Below are 21475 nucleotides of genomic sequence, written 5' to 3'. Positions count from 1 at the left end.
AAGATGATTGCATTTCTGCTGGGCACCAGCACAGGGTGTGGAACATAGCGCTCAAAATATGCTCTCCATGCAAAAAAAGATGCCTGTCATTACAAAACCTTCACTGGCTCAAACTCTTCCCTTCAGCAGGACTCGAGTGCTCTTGCTGGCTCTCATGGTTACCTGCATGCTCTCCAGGGGTGCCAACCTAAAGCACTCAAGCAAGAGCAAGATCAGGGAGCTCTCGTGGTCAGTCACTGCAAAACAACTTCTGACAAGTAGCTCATGGCAATTCTTTGCTGTGTCCTGCATCTCACTCCTTTTCGTGGTCACATTGGACGTTGACTGCAGGATGGGGCAGGTTTGTAGTCTTGGCTCACTGATGGGTGTCATCAGTGACAGAGTGACTCAGTTCTTGAAAAATAGCAACTGCTGGCCCATTTCAGAGACTGATAAAGTAGCCTTTGGGATCTTCCAAGTCCCCTTCTCCCTTCCAGAGCTTCAAGGGCATCGTTGCATTTAATCCACCTGCTGTACTGTCACCCCAGGATTTATTTTGGAAGTCCTACATACATATGTACACGTACCTATACACACCTTTTATGTTACCTACATAGATTTTTCCAGTGGGACTCTACTTTGTAACCTCAGCTCAAGGAAGTTGGCTCTGCTAAAACAATGAAGCTAAATTCAGGTGACCTAGGGCAAACCCTTCTGCACACACTTGTTCTCTGTAGTTGAAATGAGAATCTTTTCAAGGTAATAAAAAAACATCCCTGGACCTGAATTCCTTAGAACATAAATTGCAGTTGGGTATCTTCATGAACTTTGGAAACAAAACCTTCATTTAAACTTGAAAGCATCAGCTACAACTAAAGCACCACTTTGTTTTGATAGGATCTGTTCCAAGCACTGCCAGTCGAATCAGAACAGGGGCCACCAACTTTCCATTTCTAACAAGCAATTAACTCTAACAAGCTTTTTAAAAGTGGAGTCCTTACTAAACTGAGGGGAAGGGGAATTCCAGTAGGTGAATCTGCCCAGTTTTGGTTTTTTAGAGTTGTGAATTCCATTGAAATCATGGCAATCGTTTTCCATCCAACCCCTGCACCCCAAAACAGAGAACTTCGCAGTTGATTTGTAAGGACAATCAAACATCTCCACATGTCAGAATTGAGGTCAAAACTCCAAGCAGAGGGTGAACGCAGGCTGACAACAGCAGAGACTGATTTTTAGAAACACAGCCGGTTTTCCGCTACCCGGCAGAAGTTCCCCCTTGTGGTTCAGCTTGGTTTTGCTCTCGGGTATCTCAAGCTTCTGAGGTCTAGAGGCCCCACTGCTGCTGGTCTGCAGAGGAGGTAACTGAAGGTGAACTCTACACGAGCACAACGCTGTTAAATCTCTCCTCTTCACCACCATTTACTGCTGAAAGCTCTTAAACGTGAAATTGCAGCACGCTGGCTGCTGTCTCATGAAGCATCAGAATAAACAGAGGCTTATTTTTAACACCTTCCTTCAGGCAGTTGCTGATGGTTATCTTGCCACGTGCTGTGTTGGGGCGAACTGTGCTTTCAAAAATTCTCAGAGGCTGATGGTGCCAAATACATAGCTGTGGCTGCCTGCAAGGTGCAAAGCAAGTCTGGAAGTAGTAACAGCCTGAACCAGCTGTGCAGCAAAAAGAAAACATGGTTTAACTTTGGAGCAGAGTATGCAGTGAAACCTCCTCCAATCCCATTTTTCTGTGTTTTGTCAGCAAACTGCCTGAACCCTGGATTATTTCCCAACAAATCCACTAAAAGTGTGGTATGACATTCTGTGCTTGGTGCCACTTTCATGCTGGCAAGTGCCAGCCACGGATTTCCCTGTTCCAGGAGGAAGGACTGAAGATTTAAAGACGAGTTTCAGGACTGCCCTGCTACCTGATAACGTCATGAAAAGAGATGACAACCCTTAAAGGAGATTTCAGCAGCAATTTTGAAACCAGAGGTAGAAGTGACAACAACCTGGCAAGTCCATGGCAATGGGTTACTCTGGCCAGCACAAATCAGAGAATGTGGAGACTGAAGAAAAAGGGCCTGGAATTCTGCTCCTGCACCACAGCCCAGTTTCTCAGCACTCAGCTGATGATGCAGGTGTGTGGGCCAAGTTACAAGACCAGTTTCTGCATGGTCACTTCTACTCCAGCGTGGGTATTTCTGCCCACAGAAAGTCCCCAGAAACAGTAATCTTTTCTGGGAGCTACTTTGCTGTCTGTTTTTCGTTGCATGAGTGTGTTTTCTGATCTCACTTTGGTTGCTGCTAATCTGACTGCTCTCTTGGGCAATTAGGGAGGAAGGCTCAAGGACCTGTTTTCACTAGTCTGCTGTAGAAAGCCCCTAAATTTTAACAGGCAATCAGAGAATGGACTTTTATTATTTTTTACTATCACAGCTGTAATAAAAAGCCATTAAGCCTTCCACACCTTCCCACATTCTCCCTGGGTGGGCATTATTTTATGTTGCCTGCAGGAGAGTCTGGAGCACATCTTCTGTGTTCTGGTGATCCTATGACCTTCTGAAGCAGGAACAGAGAAGATGAATACTTGCTTTTTCATCTCCCAATTGCCAAATGTCTTCAGGATCTCATCAAGGCGTTCAGCACCTCTCCTTCAAGCTGCACTCTGTGTGGGAATAGAAGAGGAAACTAAGCCCAGGTTGTCTGAATGTCCCTGCCTGAGCTTGGGTGCAGTGTCAGCACAGCCTCCTGGCAGGTGGCTGCAGCAGCAGCAGCTCTGCAGGCTGGCAGCAGGTGGTGTCACCTCACAGCAAGAGACCTGCTGGAAATGGATGTGAGCAACCTGACAAAACTGGGAGAAGCAGCCATTCAGCAAGCTCCACCACGCTCCTAGATCCAGGCTCCAGTTTCTCTCCTAAGAGAGCTGCTTCCAAGAACATGTGCCCGTCCTTGATCATAGGAAGGAAGAGCTCACCATGCATGTCACACTTCAGATGAGTAAAGGAATCAGCAGTGTTATGACTCCCAAAGACATAAAAACAAAGCAACTAGAAACCAGGGCAGGAGAAGCTTATCTTTCCACTACCCTCAACAAAAAACTGCTCAAAGAATTTCTGTCACCTCAAGCAAATTTTCGTTTTAAAATGAGAACTAGTTCCACTCTTAAATGTACTTCCACAACAGGAGGAAACAAACCCAGGGCAGCCCAGCCCCCCTCTGCCTTTGCTGCTTCCTTAACCCTTATTCAGAAGAACAGCTTGTTGCTCCAAGAAACTTTGTCAGGAAGCCAGGGAGTTATTTTCTACCTCTCCAGCTAGTCCACAATGACCTGCAGAAGGCATTGCTCTGCTCAAATTTGTACCCAGTAACCTGCTTTGGTAGTGCTGACTATGCTGGTGAGTTCCCACTATGGCTTGAGTCACTCTGGGCTTTTCTGTACCCTCACCCAGTAGCTGTGGCAGGGGCAGAGCCCTGAAAAGCCTGAGGGCAGCCAGGCATCTCCCCAGTTTTGCCTGGTTCCCATGGTTTGGCAGCAGAACTGGGTTACTCCAAGCCCCTCACAACACTTAAGAAAATATTCTCAGCAGGAGCATGGAAAGACTTGCTGGTGCAGGTACCTGTTTCAAAATACTTGAGTGCTTTGGTGCCAGGAAATTTTATTGGAGGGAAGACTTCATGGCCATAGGTCCCAGTGTAGGGGTTAACCCACACTCTCCTATTTTAGCATGTGCCTTGCTCAGTGTGATGGCCTTTCAGTTAAATAATCAAATCTTTGCAAGTGCTTTTTTAATTAAAGCTGTCTTTACTAAGTTCCCTACAGACCAGCTTTGTAAAACAGTTGTCTTCTTTGGGGCTGGATGGATTTAACTCAGTACAAGACCAACATCTGGACTGAGTTACCATTTAAGCCAAACCACTATGCAGATTCTGCCTGTAGAAACATCAAGAAGTGAATAGAATCACAGGGGTTAGAAGGGACCTCTGGAGATCATCTTGTCCAACCCCCCTGCCAGAGCAGGAACACCCAGGGCAGGCCACACAGGAACGTGTCCAGTTGGGTCTTGAAAGTCTCCAGAGAAGGAGACTCCACAGCCTCTCTGGGCAGCCTGTCCCAGGGCTCTGTCACCCTCACAGCAAAGAAGTTTCTCCTGATCTTGAGGTGGAACTTCCTGTGTTGTCACTTGGTGCCCTTTCCCCTCGTCCTGTCACAGGCACCACTGAACAGACACTGGCCCCTTCTTGACACCCACCCTGCAGATATTGATTGACACTAATAAGGTTTGATGTGTTTTGCAATCCACAACTACAGTGTGAGCTTCAGAATCAGTGCAAATACTTTTTTTTCCTAAGTATCATAGACAAACTTTACATAGATAAGTGGTCATTTTCCCCAGATTTTCCTTCAGTAAGTCATCTGCTGTTTATACATCCTGCTGTGGAAAAATATAGGCTATCAATAAACAGAACAACCCATCAGCACATATCTCACTTCTCTGAGTCTCAGATGACTCACCAAACTCATGTACACAGCTCTACAAAGGAAATAAGCCAAGGGGCCAACTGAAAAAAAGATTTACTGCATCCAACAAAACTGTAAATTAAAAAGCTTTCAACATACAGCCAGTAATGGGATAGCAAAGCTCTCTGAAGTGATTATAGATTGCTGGTGGATTTAGCAGCCCAAAAAATGTGATTAAAATTTACAGAGCAATCAAATCCCCACTTACCAGCTGCACTTAAGCTGAAAGTATGTTTAAAGTATGTTTATAGCACAGTGGTACCTTACACTTCATAGCAAGCAGGGATCTGGTTCTCAAGGCTTTGATTGAAGCCCTTTGGTTGGTCCTCACTGCCAGCAACGGGGGCTAGGCTGGAGCTCAGCATGCCTCCAGCAAGGAGCAGCAAAAGCAGGACACCTGTAAGAAGGCAAGGCAGGATCTCCAGCTCAGTGTCAGCAGGCAGGGCTGTGCCCTCAGCAACATGGGGCACAGTCCCACACTTCATAAATAAAGCAGGCACAAGAGGTCTAATGAAACCTAAGCTTTAAAAGACCACCCCGCAGCAACAAAACAACCTTGAACACCTCCGAAGCAGCAAGACACAGACTAGAACACAAAAAAAAAGAAACAGCAAAGCAACAAAATAGAGCCCCACCCCTGAGCTTGAGCTTAAATAAAGCTGCTGGGCCAATGGACAGAGGGTATGTGGGGTGGCAACAGGTGTAGCTGGTCAGGGCAACTGGGGCCAGCTGGTGCCCTCAGTGTTCTGACAGCTTTCCTGTCAGCTGCCCAGTGCAAATTCTTCTTCTACTTGTGAGTAAAACTGGAAATACAGAGGTGTGAGTTTGAACCAAGCCACCTGACCTGTATGAATACCTCCTTGTACCTGCAGTCACCCTGATCCAAACAGTATCTTGCCAACTGCTGGTGTGCCATTCTCTGTGCTGCCTGTGGAAAGGCAGCCCCCAAATGCAGCAGACGTGCTGCCTAAGCCGTATAATTTAGCTGTAATTCAAGAAAGAAACAACAGGGCTACTGACTGGATTGTAGTCCAGGAAGATTTGCCTCTGTGGGACCTAGTGACACTCTTTCATGCCTTTCAGTTTTTCCAGAAGCAACCCTTGCTTTTTTAGAAAAAAAAAAAAGTAAAATAAAATGTCTTTATGTATCTTTAGATCTTCATTAAACTGCAACATTTAGTGATTTTCCCAAAGCACCTCAGAGGGTTGGGCCATTCAATGTATCTTGGTTTAATTGTGTAGTCAAGTCCCCAGGCACCTTTGACGACTGTGTCTTTAAAGCTTTGTTCATGCATAAATGACTCTCAGCTACAAAAACACTAACATTTCCTCAATTTATGAAGTTACTCTATTCAGAACTCACATGCAGTCCCCTGTGGTGGAGGAGGTGGAAGCACAACCTTGTGTGAGGATGAGAAGAGAAAAGGTGCATGTGAAGACTAGCAAAAGCTACAGGTGTCAGGGCACAGCCACTAGGGAGTTCTGTTCAAAGTCCACAGCTGTAACCTAGTTCCATAAAACTCAAATCTTATTCATGAGCATCCTCACCCAGCACACAGATTCCAACAAAAAATACAACAAAACCATTTATGGAGTGTCTGTTTTAGCTTCTTGCTTTAGATATGCAGAGAAGGGGTTTGCTCTTTCGTCAGAGAAAGGAAGGTTTGCCTAATATCCCACAGCAAGAATAGGATAACAGCATCAACAATCAAATAAAACAGACACACAATGATCTGTTCCAAGATCTCTAGGTGCTTTGAAAGGAACACGTGTCCTTTCCTCTGCTGGGAAAGTGATGGGGGTGAGATTCCTCTGCAGATGGGACCAAGTCCCAGAAAGTTTCTCTAGCTGAAAGGCAAAGGGATGGAGATTTGACCAGTTTCACTTTTCCTGCTATGAGATCTCTCCCCTCAGAAGCAGCTGCTGTAGCATGGATGGGTGTCATTTTAACTCCTAGGTTTATCTGCCTGTAACACACGTCATGACCTCAAGCTTAACATGTTCTGACTTACTGGTAGGGAATATGAATGTTTCCCTTAGTTCTGCCCTCTGTCATTTCTTCACAAGTGCACAGAACAGATTTGAAAAAGGTTTCAATTTTTAAGTGAAGCCTTCCTGCTAAGTACTAAGTACTGTGTCCAGTTCTGGAGCCCCCAACATAGGAAGGACATGGAGCTCCTGGAGAGAGTCCAGGGGAGGCCACAGAGATGATCCAAGGGCTGGAGCAGCTCTGCTCTGCAGACAGGCTGGGAGAGTTGGGGTGTTGAGCCTGGAGAAGAGAAGGCTCCAGGGAGACCTTAGAGCACCTTCCAGTGCCTGAAGGGGCTCCAGGAAAGCTGGGGAGGGGCTTGGGACAAGGGCAGGGAGGGAGAGGACAAGGGGGAATGGATTAAAACTGGAAGAGGGGAGATTGAGGTGAGACATGAGGAGGAAATTCTTGTGTGTGAGGGTGGGGAGACCCTGGCCCAGGTTGCCCAGGGAAGCTGTGGCTGCCCCATCCCTGGCAGTGTTGAAGGGCAGGTTGGATGGGGCTTGGAGCAACCTGGGCTGGTGGGAGGTGTCCCTGCCCATGCAGGGGGTTGGGACTAGATGGTCTTTGAGGTCCCTTCCAACCCAAACCATTCCATGATCCTATGGGAAAACCTGCCAGGGAGCTCAATAAACTGTCCACAGGGCCCCTCTGAGGCAGAGCAGAGTGTTCTGCTCCCAGGCACCGAGCTGGCTGGGGGTACCTCCTCTTATGGTTCAGCAGTTTATAGTGTGTTGGCAAACAGCAGCTGCAACCAAGGTTGCTCTTGCTGTAGAAACTTGTCTCTTTTCAATACAAGCTGGACACACTCAGGAGTTTCTGTTCCTTAGTGCCTACAGACTTCCTCAAGGCCTCCTTAAGGTGCAGAAGCTAATAGCTCTTGGAAGGTTTAAGTGCCTTGTACCAGTGTCCATGGATGGATCAGCATTCTAGGTCTGTGCTTTCTGGTCTCACTGGCTGCCAGAAATCCCCCTTCAGCCCTGATTTTTCACGGGGGAGGTGTTCTGTGACTCATATAATGTCCTTTCATTTCCTTTTTTCAGAAGGGAAATTCTTACTGTCAGTGTTTCAGCAATCTGATAGTCCCCTGCTTTGCCCCGGTGGGCTGACAACTTTGCAACAGAACATTTTATTCATTGGCAAACGCATCTTAAAGGGGATGAAAACTTTCTGAGGGAGGGTTTCTGCAATGGGAGGAAGAAGAATTTGCTCCTCAGTGAAATAAAATGTTTTGATCTCATCTTTTGGAACGCTTCTGCACTTTGTTTCATCACAAATTGGAGGGTATTAACAAAGCAGAACCTGAACAGTGTCAGCAAAACACGGTGTTATAGTGGTGCCCAAAGTGCTTCTCACTTCCTGCCCTAATCCAGCCTCTTCAGAAGCCAGTTGGGTACTGACTGCTCTGCTAACTTGAGTGCCTATCCCAGGGTGACTGCCCCTTCCTCACTACCTCTGTGTTCTCTTCCAAGTGATAAGACAAAAGCAGAGACGTGGGTGCAGTCGCTGGGCTGCAGGGTTAATTGCTCTAAACTAGGCAAGCCCCTGGATGTGTATGTATCACATACACATGGTCTCCAAAACTGATTTCTACATTGAAACGTGTGAACAAGAAACACAGGGAGCACGGATGCCTTGTCCAGCAATTTCTTGTGTCTTGCTTGGCTCTGGGGAGTCTGCCCAGGCCTCTTCTGGTGGCATTTTGTGCTGTTTTGTGGCTAATTTCTCCTGGATAGTGTCTCTTCCAATGCCAAATCACTGCCCCAGAGCTTTGTAAAACTGCTCTGCTTCCTCAGGGGTATGAATTTCCCAGCCTTGACAGATATTCTAGCATTCCTAAAGGCTCAGAAGATGCTAGCACTGTAGCATGTGGGAAGAATTTCTTTTCAGTGGATCCTGTCCTGCTGGTGCAGAGGCACTTGTCAAGGAGAATAGCTGTTGGCAGAGCATTAATATGACAGAATTCGTTGTGCTGCCAAGGAAAGCAAACTCTTTTGTGGTTTATGCAATGTTTCACTGGCCTGTCAGCTTGACATCACCATTGATGGCAAACTGAGAACTGCCTTTCACTACTGGTAGAAAAAAAAAAAAAAAGACTACTCAGCAAAATGGTTAACAGACTTTGCTGAACCCCCAGAGCAACAGAAGGAGGTTGAGTAGATGTGTGGGGGTTTGGGTTTGTGTGTGTCTTTCAACCACTGGCCTCTGTGCTGGAGGAGCCCTGCACATTAGGCAAAAAAAAAGGTTTACCCCTTAAAAAATAGAGGTTGGAGTGAGGTTCACTTTACACTGGCTTCTGAGAAAACTTGGAGATGAGGCTGATTGCATGAAACAAAGAGTCTTTCAACTTCAGAGATGTTGACTACAGGGCCATCTTTGTACTTGGAAATTGTGCCTGTTTGTTGTTCCAGGGATCATGGGATTATCTAAATTGGCTTTAAGAAGCTGACTTGCTTGTGCACAAGAGATCTCCTGGCATTTAAGAAACTAAATGGACAGTTGCAACTGAGGTCCATGAAGTTTCAATTACTCCTTCAGATGTCTGAGTTAGGAAGAAAAGTGCTTATTGATTCTCATCCTGTCATTCATTGCCTCACAGAAAGTACCCGTGCATGCTTGAAGAAAGGCTGTGTCTGAAAGGCTGAATGTCTGTAATTATTTTAATTCCCAGAAGGAAGGAGTTGTGTGGCTGTGAGCACACAGAGGTGATAGTGACTTATCTCATCTGACATCACAACCTGATCTACAAGGATAGCTCTTATCTCTAGACACTTGCCACTTCAAAACTTCCCCTCTTGCTCTCACACTCCTCATGGCTGCAAAATCTTAAAAATGAGCCTGCTTCCTCTCTGCTTGCACATGCACTAAATGAGGGAAGGCAAACGCATGGTACCTTGTTTCTAAATGGGAATGTCCACACCGGTTCATTGTGACCCGGTTAATCCATTTTGTCTTTGCACCTTTGCAACAGAAGGCTCCTTCTGAGCCTCCTAGGGAAGCCAGGTGAAGCCAAGTCTCTCAAGGCTGCTGCTGCACAGCACCCCCCTGCATGGTACCCCAACAGCCAAGCAGAGCCTGGACATGATGCTGTCTCATCACTGGACAAACTGCTTCCAAATACATGGAAGACCAGATGCCACCAAAGAATTATGGACGTGTCCCATCTACTTCTAGAAACCACCTGAAATGGCACACGCAGACTGTGCATGTTCCCTTCCCCCTGCAGTGCCTCTTGTTTTTCACACCTCTAGTGTCAACGGGCTCAATGCATGAAGAGAGTTGCCACCTCCCCTCCCTCACCCACAAGTAACCCCCTCTCAAACACTCTGCAGGGTGAATGTCAAGGTGGTTTCAAAGGAAGAAAATAAAAAGTTTCTCTGCCTTCCAATATATTTTATTATTCCATTGCCAAACCAGTTTTTCTGGATAGTTGGTACAAAAAGGGAAATGTATAGTTATAAAGAGGACTGACTGTGATTAGCAGGTGTTTGTGTCTCTTGGTGCAGGTGTACTGAGAGACTTTGAGTTCAGAAAGCATGAAACACCCTCCACCCTTGCTTAAGGCATTGTTCTTCGTTGGGTGACTTTGCTTTTATAATCATCAAGTGTACACACCCCTGGGTGACACGTAACAAGCCAGCCTGTGTGACCCAGTAAGTGCCACCAGCTCTGCCAGCTGAGGTTGTGCAGGTCACTTGGTTTAGCCATGTCCTGTCCAGAAAGCACATCAAGACCTTAGAAGGGAAGATTGCAGTGACTCTGCTGCTCTGATTGACTTATGGCTGATGAGCAGGGGCTGCCTTGGGGATGGAGCCCTAACTCTGGGGAGGAAGCTTTGTAACCTCTACAAAATAATGCACAGGACATCCAAAAAGCTGATACAAAGGGTGAAAGAAAGTGATTTTGTGCTAAGAGCCAAGAGCTTCAGGAATGGGAGAAGCTGGGACTACCAGTTACAGGTGTTCTGCACTTGAGGGGGGGTCGGGGATGTGACTCAGTTCAGATCTGGTTTACATGATTTTAAAAATGCTTTTCACTAGAGGTGGAGTCTGTAAGGAACAGATGTTGGAAACAGCACTATTTGGTTTTAGTGTCCAAATGGGATGTGTGAGGGTTTCTGCTCCTTGTCATTTGGCATGCCAGACAAGCAGCCAGTATTACTGTAACTCCCAGTCTAATTGTGTGAGTGCCTCTTAAATAAATGCCTGTCTTCCCCCAGAGCAAGGATCAGGCAGGACCCTGGGTCTGACCCGTGAACAGCAGAGAGGAGCAAGGGAAAATGAGGAGCTTTCTTGCTCTTTACTTTCTTTGTGGTGAGTCTGCTCATAGGAGATTATGTCTATTTGTGACTTTGTTCTCTTCTCCTGTAAGTACTTGTGCAAGTCCTTGTTGTAAGCTTGTGCAGTGCCTTCAGACTGTGCATCACAGCTGTATTTTGGTTATATGTGTGACTGGAAATTGCTCCATTGAAACCTGGAATTGTGTAAACAGGAATAACTCAGTACCATAATCCCAAAGATCCTGTGTTCATTTTAGGGGCAAATCCAATTAGGGCTACTGGTTTCATTAGGGCTGGTAGCTGGTGCCTGCTGTCCCTTCAGCAGAACCTGCAGGAGGCATCTGTGCTTAATCCTGAACTGGAGGGATTTTACTGAACTGCCCTGCACTAGGTGCTGGGAGCTGCTGGGCTTGGCTAGGAAGCAGCTGAAAGTTGTGTGTGATGTTCTGTTTTTCATGGAAGGGATGAGGAAGCAGCCTTCAGCAGAGGTGATAAAATAAACTAATGACCAGAAAACCCTAGAGAACACGTGGACCAACACAGATGTTGGCTCGGGCTTTACTATGACTCTGAATTAGACAGTCATTCTGCTGGGGGGAGCACTGCACTATGAACTGACTGAGGTGACACCCAAGCCACATGGGGTGACTTGTGGTGCAGAGCAGGGTCGCTGCTCATGCTGATAAGCAAGTGCAGCCTCCAGCTAGTGCTTGTGCTGCAGCTTACCTCTGGCAGAGGGACAGCTAGGCTGTACTTAACACAAGGTAGAGATTTCCCTGAAGGACTTCTGTAAGCAGGGAGCAAATGACTTGTACTTCAAAGGAACAATGCTGTAGGAGCAGAGCTGAAGGAGCTCAGAGAGGAAACCAGGCAGGTAGTCACAGCTTTGATGTGTCCTTATCTTATCAGGATATGCAGATACAAGGCCTCTGAAGAGGCTGGCCAAGTGGCAAGTTGTTGGTTGTGTACAGACTGAGTGGTTTCTTAAGTGAGCAAGTCCTGGAGGACTTTAATCCTGGAGCATTACAAAAATAAAACGACGCTGCCAAGTGTGAACTGTAAGTGTCCCCCATAAAGCAGCAGATGTCAGCAGATGGGGCAAAGGCCTGGGTGGGAATACACACAGCACGTGGCACCCCTGGGGATGTTGCAAGTTCTCCCAGCTTCTGAGGTCACCATCTCCAAACTCAGGTGGCTGCTCTTTGTAAGCAAGATCCTCATCCCCTTGCTGCAGTCATTACAGAAGAGCTCTGTGGCAGGAGAGCTTCTGTGGGGAAGAAAAGAACAGTTTCCCACACTGCCTGTCAGCCAAGAGCCTGGATTGTACTGTGCTGGAATAGAGCAAAGCACTCTTTAATTTTCAGTACAGGGAGGCTCAGCTTTTGGCTTCATGAGGCACTTGCATCTGTTGGCTTGTTTCACCCCCCCAGAGAAGTGATTCATGGGGCAATAACAACTGGAAGGCTTGAAGGCTTTACTCTTTGGTTTTTCCTCTTTCCCTGTGCTATCTGTTTAGCAGCTGAACCAAGGAGGTTCTGCCTACCTGTGTTGCTTTGTGATGTTGCCACCCTTAATCTGTCTGTGCCACCCCTGGGAATGGCTGGGAGACAAAATGGGCCTCAGAGCAGCATCACACAAAGTTGCCCTATCCAGGCTGAGACGTTTCCCAGAACGAGACAGGGCACACATTTGAAGTTTCTTCTGAGCACTTGAAGCAGCTTCTGAGCTGGTGACTCTAAGCTCAGGGGTGGACGTCACGAGCTGTTTTGCCACAGAAGCATGGCCATCTGTCAGCAGTGTAGCTTCAACAGATAGCATTGGGGACTTGGCAGCCTGATCTGGGGAGTGCTATGACTTGCCTTCAGACCTTCTACTTGTGCAAAAAAGGACAACTCAGCAGAGCACTTACGAAAAAGAGAATGTCCTGGTTATCTATGTTCTTTTAGATCAGCTTAATCTTTCAAGTGCCCTTTAAAGATAGCCCAAGTGACTCTTGAAACAACTGTGTGATCACCTCTTGAGCATATAGTGCTTTCTCTGGCTGCCTTGACCTTTGGCAGCTGAACTGGACTGGCAGCTATCAGTTCTCTTGGGCTCTGTCTTCTTGATTAATCACTAAGCCCAAGCAGCCACAGTCAGATGGGGAGTCAAGAGCAGAGGGAAAGGCTTGATACCTGCAGAGCAAGGTACAGAATCCCTGCCTCAGAGCCTCTCATTTTAAAGCTTCTCATTTCTATCAGCTCAGGCTATCAAAGAGCTTCAATAATTTACGTTTCTTCCTTTCAATTGTAAGGGAAGAGACCTTCCCTGACAGTTTACTGAAGCAGTGAGCTCAGTACAGGCTGAGTGGCATGGCACATGAGTGGTTAACAGTCTTGTTTTGCCATCTGCATGGGAAAATGACTGTTCCTCCACAGCTATGGCCCTGTGAAACAGGCTGCTGTCCTTCCTGACTCTCTGCATCCGGCAGTGACTTCCTCCCTCCAGATAAAGTGAAGTTTTTCTATAGAATTCTTGGTAACTGGAGGAACAAGCAAGAGAGGCAGTCATGAGATCTGCTGGTATGAGCATGCCTTCCCTCACCAGTGCCCACAAGAGCAATTTCTGCTCCTAAAGGGGAAACTGATGTCTGGGTCGCCCAGTTCTGAGTTCTTGCACACAAGGTTGCAATGCAAGAACTCTTAAACAAGTATTTAAATGCAATTATGTAGAAATGTTAACATTGCTGCCTCAGATTTGGTTTGTATACTGGTGGTGAGGTTAGTAAATTAAGAATTTTAGGGCTCATGTTCTGCTTGTTATATGTGGATTTTGTGACATGTTACATAGTCCTTAAAATGCACTGCTTTAACCACATATATAAGCACAAATTATATGTACATGAACATGTGCTCTTAGCTTCTAGTGCTATTGTTTGGTCACAAGTCAAAGGTCAGGGTTCTGGATGATGGTAAAAGTTCAGCTTTAAACTATGCTCTGGAAGACTTTCCTATCTGTTTGTGGCTATCTGGGGGCACTTCAGCACTAGGTCAAGGACATGGGCTTTTAATTACAGAAGGGAAGAAAATGAAAAGGCAAACAGTTTCAAAATGCTATTATAAACCTAAGTAAGATTATCTGGAAAATGGTTTTTAGAGTTGCTTTGCTGTGGTAGTGGCATGGGCTGCCTGAACCCTCACGACTCTGGATCTGCCTTTGGTGACCCAGGGAGCTGGAACCAATTGACAATCCTGTGCATTTAAGTCTCCACCTCCCATACAGGAAGAAAAACTATTGTCTCTAGTGATGTTCCATGTCCTCACATTTTTCCCAATACTTTTGCTGTAGCTGCACCTACAGGCCCGAGCCCCTTAGCTGCCTTGGGAAGAGGTGTGTTGGTTTTTGCATGTTGGATCACAGCTGTGGTTTACCTGGATTAACTCTGCCCTTGCTGCAGACCCATTCTCTACAAACACACTGTGGTTCACAGGAAAGGTGCCCAAGATGGGAAAGAGGTTCTGAAACCACCCTCTTGACACATCAGTGAAGTTAACAAGGACCTGTTTGGACAGACTTCATCTTATGCTGATGCCTTTACGAGCAAGACTTTAGGCCTCAGTAAGCTGGGATTTGCAGTTTGGTTCTGTATTGCTAGGACCCTTCTGGTTCTCCTTGCAGATCTGTAACAGATTTCAGGTCACTTAATATCAGTCTGACTCAGCCACCTCTTCTTTGTGAAGACTACCAGCTCCTTGAGACAGGTGTTTCTTCTGCTGTGATAGAATCTCAAGTGTCCTTCCAAAGCAGTAAGTTGTCTTGAAAAAGGTAAGGTAATTTACTTGACAGAAAGAGGGTGTCAATCACTTAGTGGCATTCTGGTATTATTTTCCTGTGTCTGTCCAACAGAAAATGAGTGGCTTTGTTGTGATGATAGAGTGCTCTCATACTCCTTTTCTGAGGTTGGGTATTGAGAGTTGTCCATGACATTTGGTGTTGTACAGTAGATGATCCATACCTGCTGCACCGGTTGCTAAGTAAGACAAATAAGTAATTAGGTAGCAAATAGCTCTGAGATTCCTGTGGCTGTGCTCCAACACTATCAGATGTCTATTGTTCTCCAGCATTTTACAAGCTGAGAGCACTTTAGTAGGGTCTAGGAAAGGGCCTCTCTCTTCACTGCTCCCAATAACAACATAAATGCAGGAGCTTAATGTCTCTGAGACACCTGTCAAGAGCGAGTTCACCTGTCAAACCATACTTCATAGGTATCTTACCTCTGCTGGCAGTCAAGGTAGGGACTTTGGTTAGGTCAGTGTCAATCCAAAATGGGAAGGAAGCCAACAGGCAGCTTGTACTTGCTCTTTATGTCCCAGAGTAAACTGGATTTGCAAGTTACTGAAGAGGGAGGGGGAGGAGGTAAGAAATGAAAACAGCTCTAACCAGCTGGAACTAGATCTCTGCTAGCTGGACAGTTACAATTTGTCAAACAGAAACAATGCCTAACTGTTTGCCTCGCAAGTAAACACGACTGGAACAAAGCCTCAGCTGTATGTGTGTGTGCTTGTGAACCTCCTTGCACGCACTTACTGGCCGTCCACGTGCTGGTCAGTGTTTGGCTTGTACAAAGACAAAAGGAGAGGGATGGGCAGGCAGTGACAGGCAAACACAACCCTTCCACGCACTGGGAGACCTACAGTTTGTCTGTGCTGGGCCTCTGGTGTGCCTCTGGTGTGTCTGAAAGGTTTCTGTTTGTAGTTCCACGTGGCAAAAACAACTGCCACAGCTTCCCAGGACGGAGGGGAAATCGTTAGCAGTACATGTGAAAATAATCCGAGAGCCAATAGTTAAAATAACACTCCTGTCTATCCTGAATTGAGAAATCACCGACATATAAAAGGCCAGTTAAATAAACTGCCTTTTAATCTAACAAAAAAGAGAAATAAAATAGAAAAAGAGCATTCTTTTGGCAAAGACAGCATAAAGGGAAAGCAAGTGCAACACTGGGTGTAGCTGTTGCAGTTCTGCGAGGCACTTTTCCAGTTCTTCACAACCTCAGACTAACAGTAACAGTAGCTGACCTTAAGCTTGTCTTCCTGCAAGCATAGTCCCTACCTGACAGCTGTGGGGATCCTGTTTATTTTAATATATACTCATTGACACTGGAAAATAACAGCACTTAACATCACTCAGGAGGTCACAGCCAAATGCCAGAAAGGAAACGGTCCAACAGCACAGAACCAGTCTGTCAGCACCCCCAGGCTTCATGCTTGCTACAAACAAAGGAATCCTCCCCTGCCCGGTTTATCAGCTATAGCACCTCTGTCCCTGGCCTAAAATTAAGGGCAGTCTACTTCAGGTCATTTCAGTGCATCCAGGCAGAATGATTTCCAGGATCAAACCCTAACTCTGGGTTTGTATGTCAGTATTTGCAAGGCTGACGTTCCAAAGAGCATTAGTGTTGCTTGTTGAGAGACCAGACTGACAGTTGTTGCTGCTTGTGCCCCTTCTCCTGTCACTGCTGCCTGGTGGCACTGGTCAAGTCCCTTCAGTCATCTTGGCTTCTGCACCTGCGGAAGGGGTGTCATTGAGCCTATTCCTTTTCCCCTCCTAAAAACATGATTCTCCGTTACTAGGACCAGCTACAATTACCTCACAGAGCTCTACAAGCAAAAGCTGCCCTAGTGAGGTGTACGAGCAGAGCTAATTTGGTTACTAACCTGGTCATTAGCACCGCATGGTGAGAGAGGGTGCAGTGATGAGTTGCTGCCCGTGCACCTCTATGCAGGCACTGCAGCACTGCTCAGCTGCCCACAGCAATTCCCCAGCAGGCTGGGAAGTAACTCTGCTGCCTGAGCAGTCTGAACTTGCCCTTCAATTTTGTGCTAGGGAACATCTCAACCATCTATCTTCAGCTAGTGAGGCACAGAGCCAGGGTTGCTGTTAGAGAATCCCCTCCTCTGTGTCACCTCTCTTGGTTCACAACACAGCGACTCGGTTCTGATCCTGAAAGCTGGATGCAGTGAGGCTGATGCTTTTTTTCCCAGTGTCGTTTTCAACACTGGAGGCTCAGGACAGGAACAATATGTGACTAGTTTGTCACTGCTCGTAGCGATGGGAGGAAGAATGAAGGGAATGTGTCCCACGGTGCCATGAGTGAATTGGAAACAGAACAGTGAAGTTCTGGTGAAATGAGATAAATTAGGCTCATTAACCTGTTCACTTAATTAAAATTATTTTCTTTGTGTCAGTTTGTCCAGGTTAAATGACGTGAGAGGGGAAGAACTAGGAGCATCTGGAAAACAATGACGTTAAGGAGGAAAAAGAGTCGGGCAGTGGTGCAGTGTAGGACACCTGTACTAGGAGTGATGGAGATGGGACACTCAGTTCAGTTTGCTTGCAGACAGTGAAAGATTCCTCATCCAGGGAAAGGCAAGACGACTTGATGCTTCAATCTGGATTACCACACTGAGAACAACACGCAAAGGAATTGCTTTCCCTGTAGGTGCAGGGACAAGCTGTGGGATTAAGTCCCTGCAACTGGAGCATTAAAATCCTCCCTCATTTTCTGTCTGCTTCCCAAGATCCTTGAGGAAGCTGAAGCACTGCGTTGTCTAGTTACACCTTAGCTACACTATGCTCTTAGAGCCTTTCAGTGCTGGGGCTCTCTGCTACAACACAGGGCTCCTCCTTTCAGTTTGTTCTGACCACAGAAGACGATGTCAAATGGCAGCATATCCTTGGCTCACAGTTCTTGGCAAACCAGCCCTGGGTCTGATTAGCCTTTAACTTCACTTATCTGCTTAACAGCCCAGCTCTCTGAAGTGAGAGGCTGGCGCTGGCGCCAGCGACTCAAGAAGGTGACGCCGTACGAGTCTATATCCAAAAGGTTTCCTTTAGGGGTGTAAGGAAAGCCCTTCACAAAGGCTGAAGGATGAATGGCTTATTTTCTGATGTGCATGGGGCTAAGCTTGCCAATATCCAAAGGCAAGTGGGGTTTTTGAAGCTCTCTATGATGAAACAAAAGCCTGGGAGCATTTAAATAGCCAAGGGTATGTTTTAATGGGGTACAAAAAGTTCCCAGCACAAATGCACTAACCAGACACCCAAGATTAGTATCTTAGACTTCAGGAGATGCAGCTACAGCGCTCATGCAATGAAGGAGTAGTCTTTGATCCACCTGACAGAGGTCCTTCACAGCCCTATCCTTTAAGGCATGACATCCCCTTTTCCAGCCTGCGTGTTGCAAGTCCGGAGTCGTGCGAGTTGGGCATTTTGCTCAACTGGTCGCGGTAGAAAAAGCAAAAAGCTTTTGGAAACGTCTAAATGAGAAGAGGTAATTGTGTCCGAAACGGGGCATTGCCAGGCTCCAGGCATTGAGGGGAGGACAGGGGAGGAGGGGGACATGGAGACAGAGCACAATGGCAGTTAGTGGTGAGTCCTCGTGTGGAGCAAGACTGTCTCCCGGCAACGTGTGGCAGTCGGTGGGTGGAGTGAAAGGAGTTTGAATGGGGCGCCAGGGTCCATTTTGAGTGTTTTTGGAGCAATTTGCTGTTCACTTATTGCAGACCTGCCTGGTTTATTAATAATGCCTCCTTCTGATGTAATCCTCACCGCTACAGAAGCACTGACAAGGAGTGTATGTAGGGCACAGATCTGCCCGTCGAAGAGTTGGGCAGCGCTTTTGCTTGGCACCCTTCTGGACCTGTTCCTTGGCCCTGACATCTTGTTGCCAAGCACTTGGTTGCCATGCCAACTTTTCAGCATTAAATCATAATCTAAGCACAGCAGGAGGCCAAAAGCCTTTTCAGGTCTAGCTCCTGTTCTCTCCCTGTTGATCATATAACTGGTTGTGTGGGCAGGATTGTCTGGACGCTTCGATGGCTTGTCAGCAATCGCCCAGATGAAAACTCACCAGTGGGGAAATGACAGTTCCCTTTGGAAATGGGTGCAGAAGTCAATGGGAGTTATGCCTGGAAGATTTCGGACTTCCCAGCTCTGCCACCTGTCTGAGATCAAGCGTTCTCTGTCATTCAGCTCACAGTGCTCCACTGGCAGGAGCTGCTGCAGAGGGCCAGGGCAGCACTGCTGCCCAAAGCCTGCTCAGATGCTGAGGAGCTAGGAAAGGCCTCCATTTTCCAGGGTTCATTAATGCATGATTAACATTAAGCTACTGCCTGGATTCCCTCACAGTAAGACTATTCCTGGACAATGGAAGGTAGACCTCAGATTAGCAGGATCAGAGTCTTAAAACCAGAAAAACTCCATTGATAAGGATCATGAAAATGCTGAAATATGTTGAGTGCACACTTCACGTGTACTTTCCTTCCACAGTGGGTCACACAGTTAGTAATGTTGAACTGGCTCAAAATGAACACACTGCTCTGGGATTAAAGAACTGAAAGGATGGTTAGAAAACATAGGAGCTCTGTTTTAGCCAGACAGGATTTAATGTTATTCCTATCGTATGAAGGTAGCTGAACACATATTGTAATATAACTGGGCTTGTAAGAGCAAGCTGCTCAATAAATGAGGGATAAATCAGTGAGTGGGGTCAGAGCAACTCTGATGGAAAAGCACTTGGCTGAGTCTGTGTTTTGCAGAGAAGAGATGGGCCCTGAGTTCTCTCTCCCAATCACTTTTAAAAACTTTTGCAGCAGAAAGCTTTATGTTTGTTCCTTGAATGAAAGTGAATACCTGCAGCTTGGAAATTAACAGGTGCATCAAAACACAGGTCAAAAAATAGATCAGGAGTTTTAGATGACTTTGTGAGGAGAAACAATTGGACTGTCCCTATCTAAGCCTCAGGATTTCTATCTGGGTGTCAGGCACCACTGGGGAGCACTGCATAAAAAGTTTGTATTTTTAAATACTTCAAATCTCACCCTTAATTTTGGTGGGTTGGTTTGGTTTTTTTTTGGCATTTCAAAAGATTTCTTTTTTGCCTCCTTCTGGCGTCACAACACTGGTGTGAAAAGCACCCCAAGAATAAAATTACATGAGGTTGTTAACTTGGCTCTGGAGATTCCTGTTAGTCAAATATGACTTGGGCTGTTTGTTACCTGCAGTGTGGGGTGAAAGCAGAGCAGCTCTGCCTGCTGTTTTCCTGTTGGCTGTAATGTTGTTCAATAGTGACCAACATCATCTCTGTACCAATCTCCCTTAGATTTTACCCAATTTTCCACTTAAGTTACTTTGCTAAAACTGTATTTGGAACTAAAGGCAGTGCTGGGCAATGCCTGTGCAAGAAAGAGCAACAGCTGTCCTGGCATGCAAGAGACTTTCAGTTGCAAGGGAGATGAACTCTGAGGTAGCTGAGGGAAGATGTTAAAGCTGATGAACCAAAGGGAAGAAGCTGCTGCTGCCTCTCAAGTCTGTGAATGACCGAGTTAGGGTTAAGGGTCCTAAGTAAGTCTGTGTGTGATTCTGTGCATTTTTTTTCCTTTGGCATGCAGGGGGCACGTTCCTGTTGCAGTCCAGTTGATGGTATTTGTGTCCACCTTCCAGACTGCATGCCTACACCTGACCTTCTGCTACACCTCCTGCTGCCATTTCCACAAGCTCAGAGCAGGGACAAAGCTTTATGCTACAAATGATTTCACTTGCATGATCTGGCATGGTGGAAAGCAATGGAGAATCTGGCCCTTGTGCTGCAGAGAATAATGATCTTTTCTTCTGCTCTCTTGTCTGAAATGTCATCTTAGATGTAAATAGAGAATGAGAGAAAGAAAAGGACTGATGAATATGTAGGACAGGAGGGTTAAGTGAGTGCATGTCAGATGTTGCCACTCTGATCCAATTAATTTTTATGTCTCTGCCCTTGTACAAATGACTAGACAAAGAATAAGACACAGGAGTAAGGGACAAACCTGTTGAATGCAGGTACTCATGGAAGCCTAATACTTAAGGTCGAGTGCAAGCTGAAAACTTTTGCACCTGTCCTGCTGCCTTGGGCTGGTGAATTCATGCCATGTTTACAACTAATACTGTACCTAACTTGCTCACACTCTCCAATTCTGTTCAGGAATAAGCTTGCAACTGCTGCACTGAAACACAGAACTGTGCTGCAGGCATCAAGTGAAAGGGAGCCTAACACTGCATCTTTTCTAAATGGCACCTTTTGTTCCAAGTATTGGAAAATGAAAGGCCTCTGTTTGCTCCGAAAAAGGGAATAATCAGGAGTCATGCAACATGCAAGATCCTCTAAAGGACATAATTCCCACAGCGGGGATAGTTTTTTTAAAAACAGATACTGGGGCAGTTTATAGGAGCTCTAGTTGTGAACTAGGACCCATTGTACTGGCTGCTATCCTGACACAGAATAAAGACTGTGCTTTGAGTGTCCAAATCTGGTTTTGAAGTTAAAAATACCTATTCAAAGGTTCCAAAGATGCTCCCACTTAAAAACACATGTTCTTAAAGAAAGTAATAATTATGTGGTGGATGTTAACTGTAAAGGCACATGCTGGGAAGCTCTGATTTCATGCTCTCTAAATAGTTCAGTAGCATGGACATGGTTTGTTCCTTTCAAAACCAGAAACAGTCTGGTGAAGCCTAAGCAGTAAAAGGATTTAGTAGTTTGATCATAACTGCAAGTGAAAGCTTGTATGCTAGTGGCACATGTATTTTTATCTCCCTCAGCTTTCATCTATGATGCACAAAGGGTATCAAGCAAAATCCTAATTTCTGTTTGACTCTG

At 46.1% G+C, this 21475-nt stretch overlaps 1 long non-coding RNA gene across 1 annotated transcript in view; it reads right to left on the bottom strand.

The window, feature by feature from the left end:
* Positions 1-2372: 2372 nt before the first annotated feature.
* LOC127384572 (uncharacterized) overlaps positions 2373-21475 on the bottom strand; it is a 52010-nt gene continuing 32907 nt past the window's right edge. The window contains exon 2 of the long non-coding RNA XR_007889455.1: positions 2373-2638. This is a non-coding gene — a long non-coding RNA (uncharacterized LOC127384572). The remainder of the gene's footprint in view (positions 2639-21475) is intronic.

This window comes from Apus apus, chromosome 4 (assembly GCF_020740795.1).
Source record: "Apus apus isolate bApuApu2 chromosome 4, bApuApu2.pri.cur, whole genome shotgun sequence".
Lineage (NCBI taxonomy): Eukaryota > Metazoa > Chordata > Aves > Apodiformes > Apodidae > Apus > Apus apus.
This window is presented reverse-complemented; position numbering and strand designations above follow the sequence as displayed.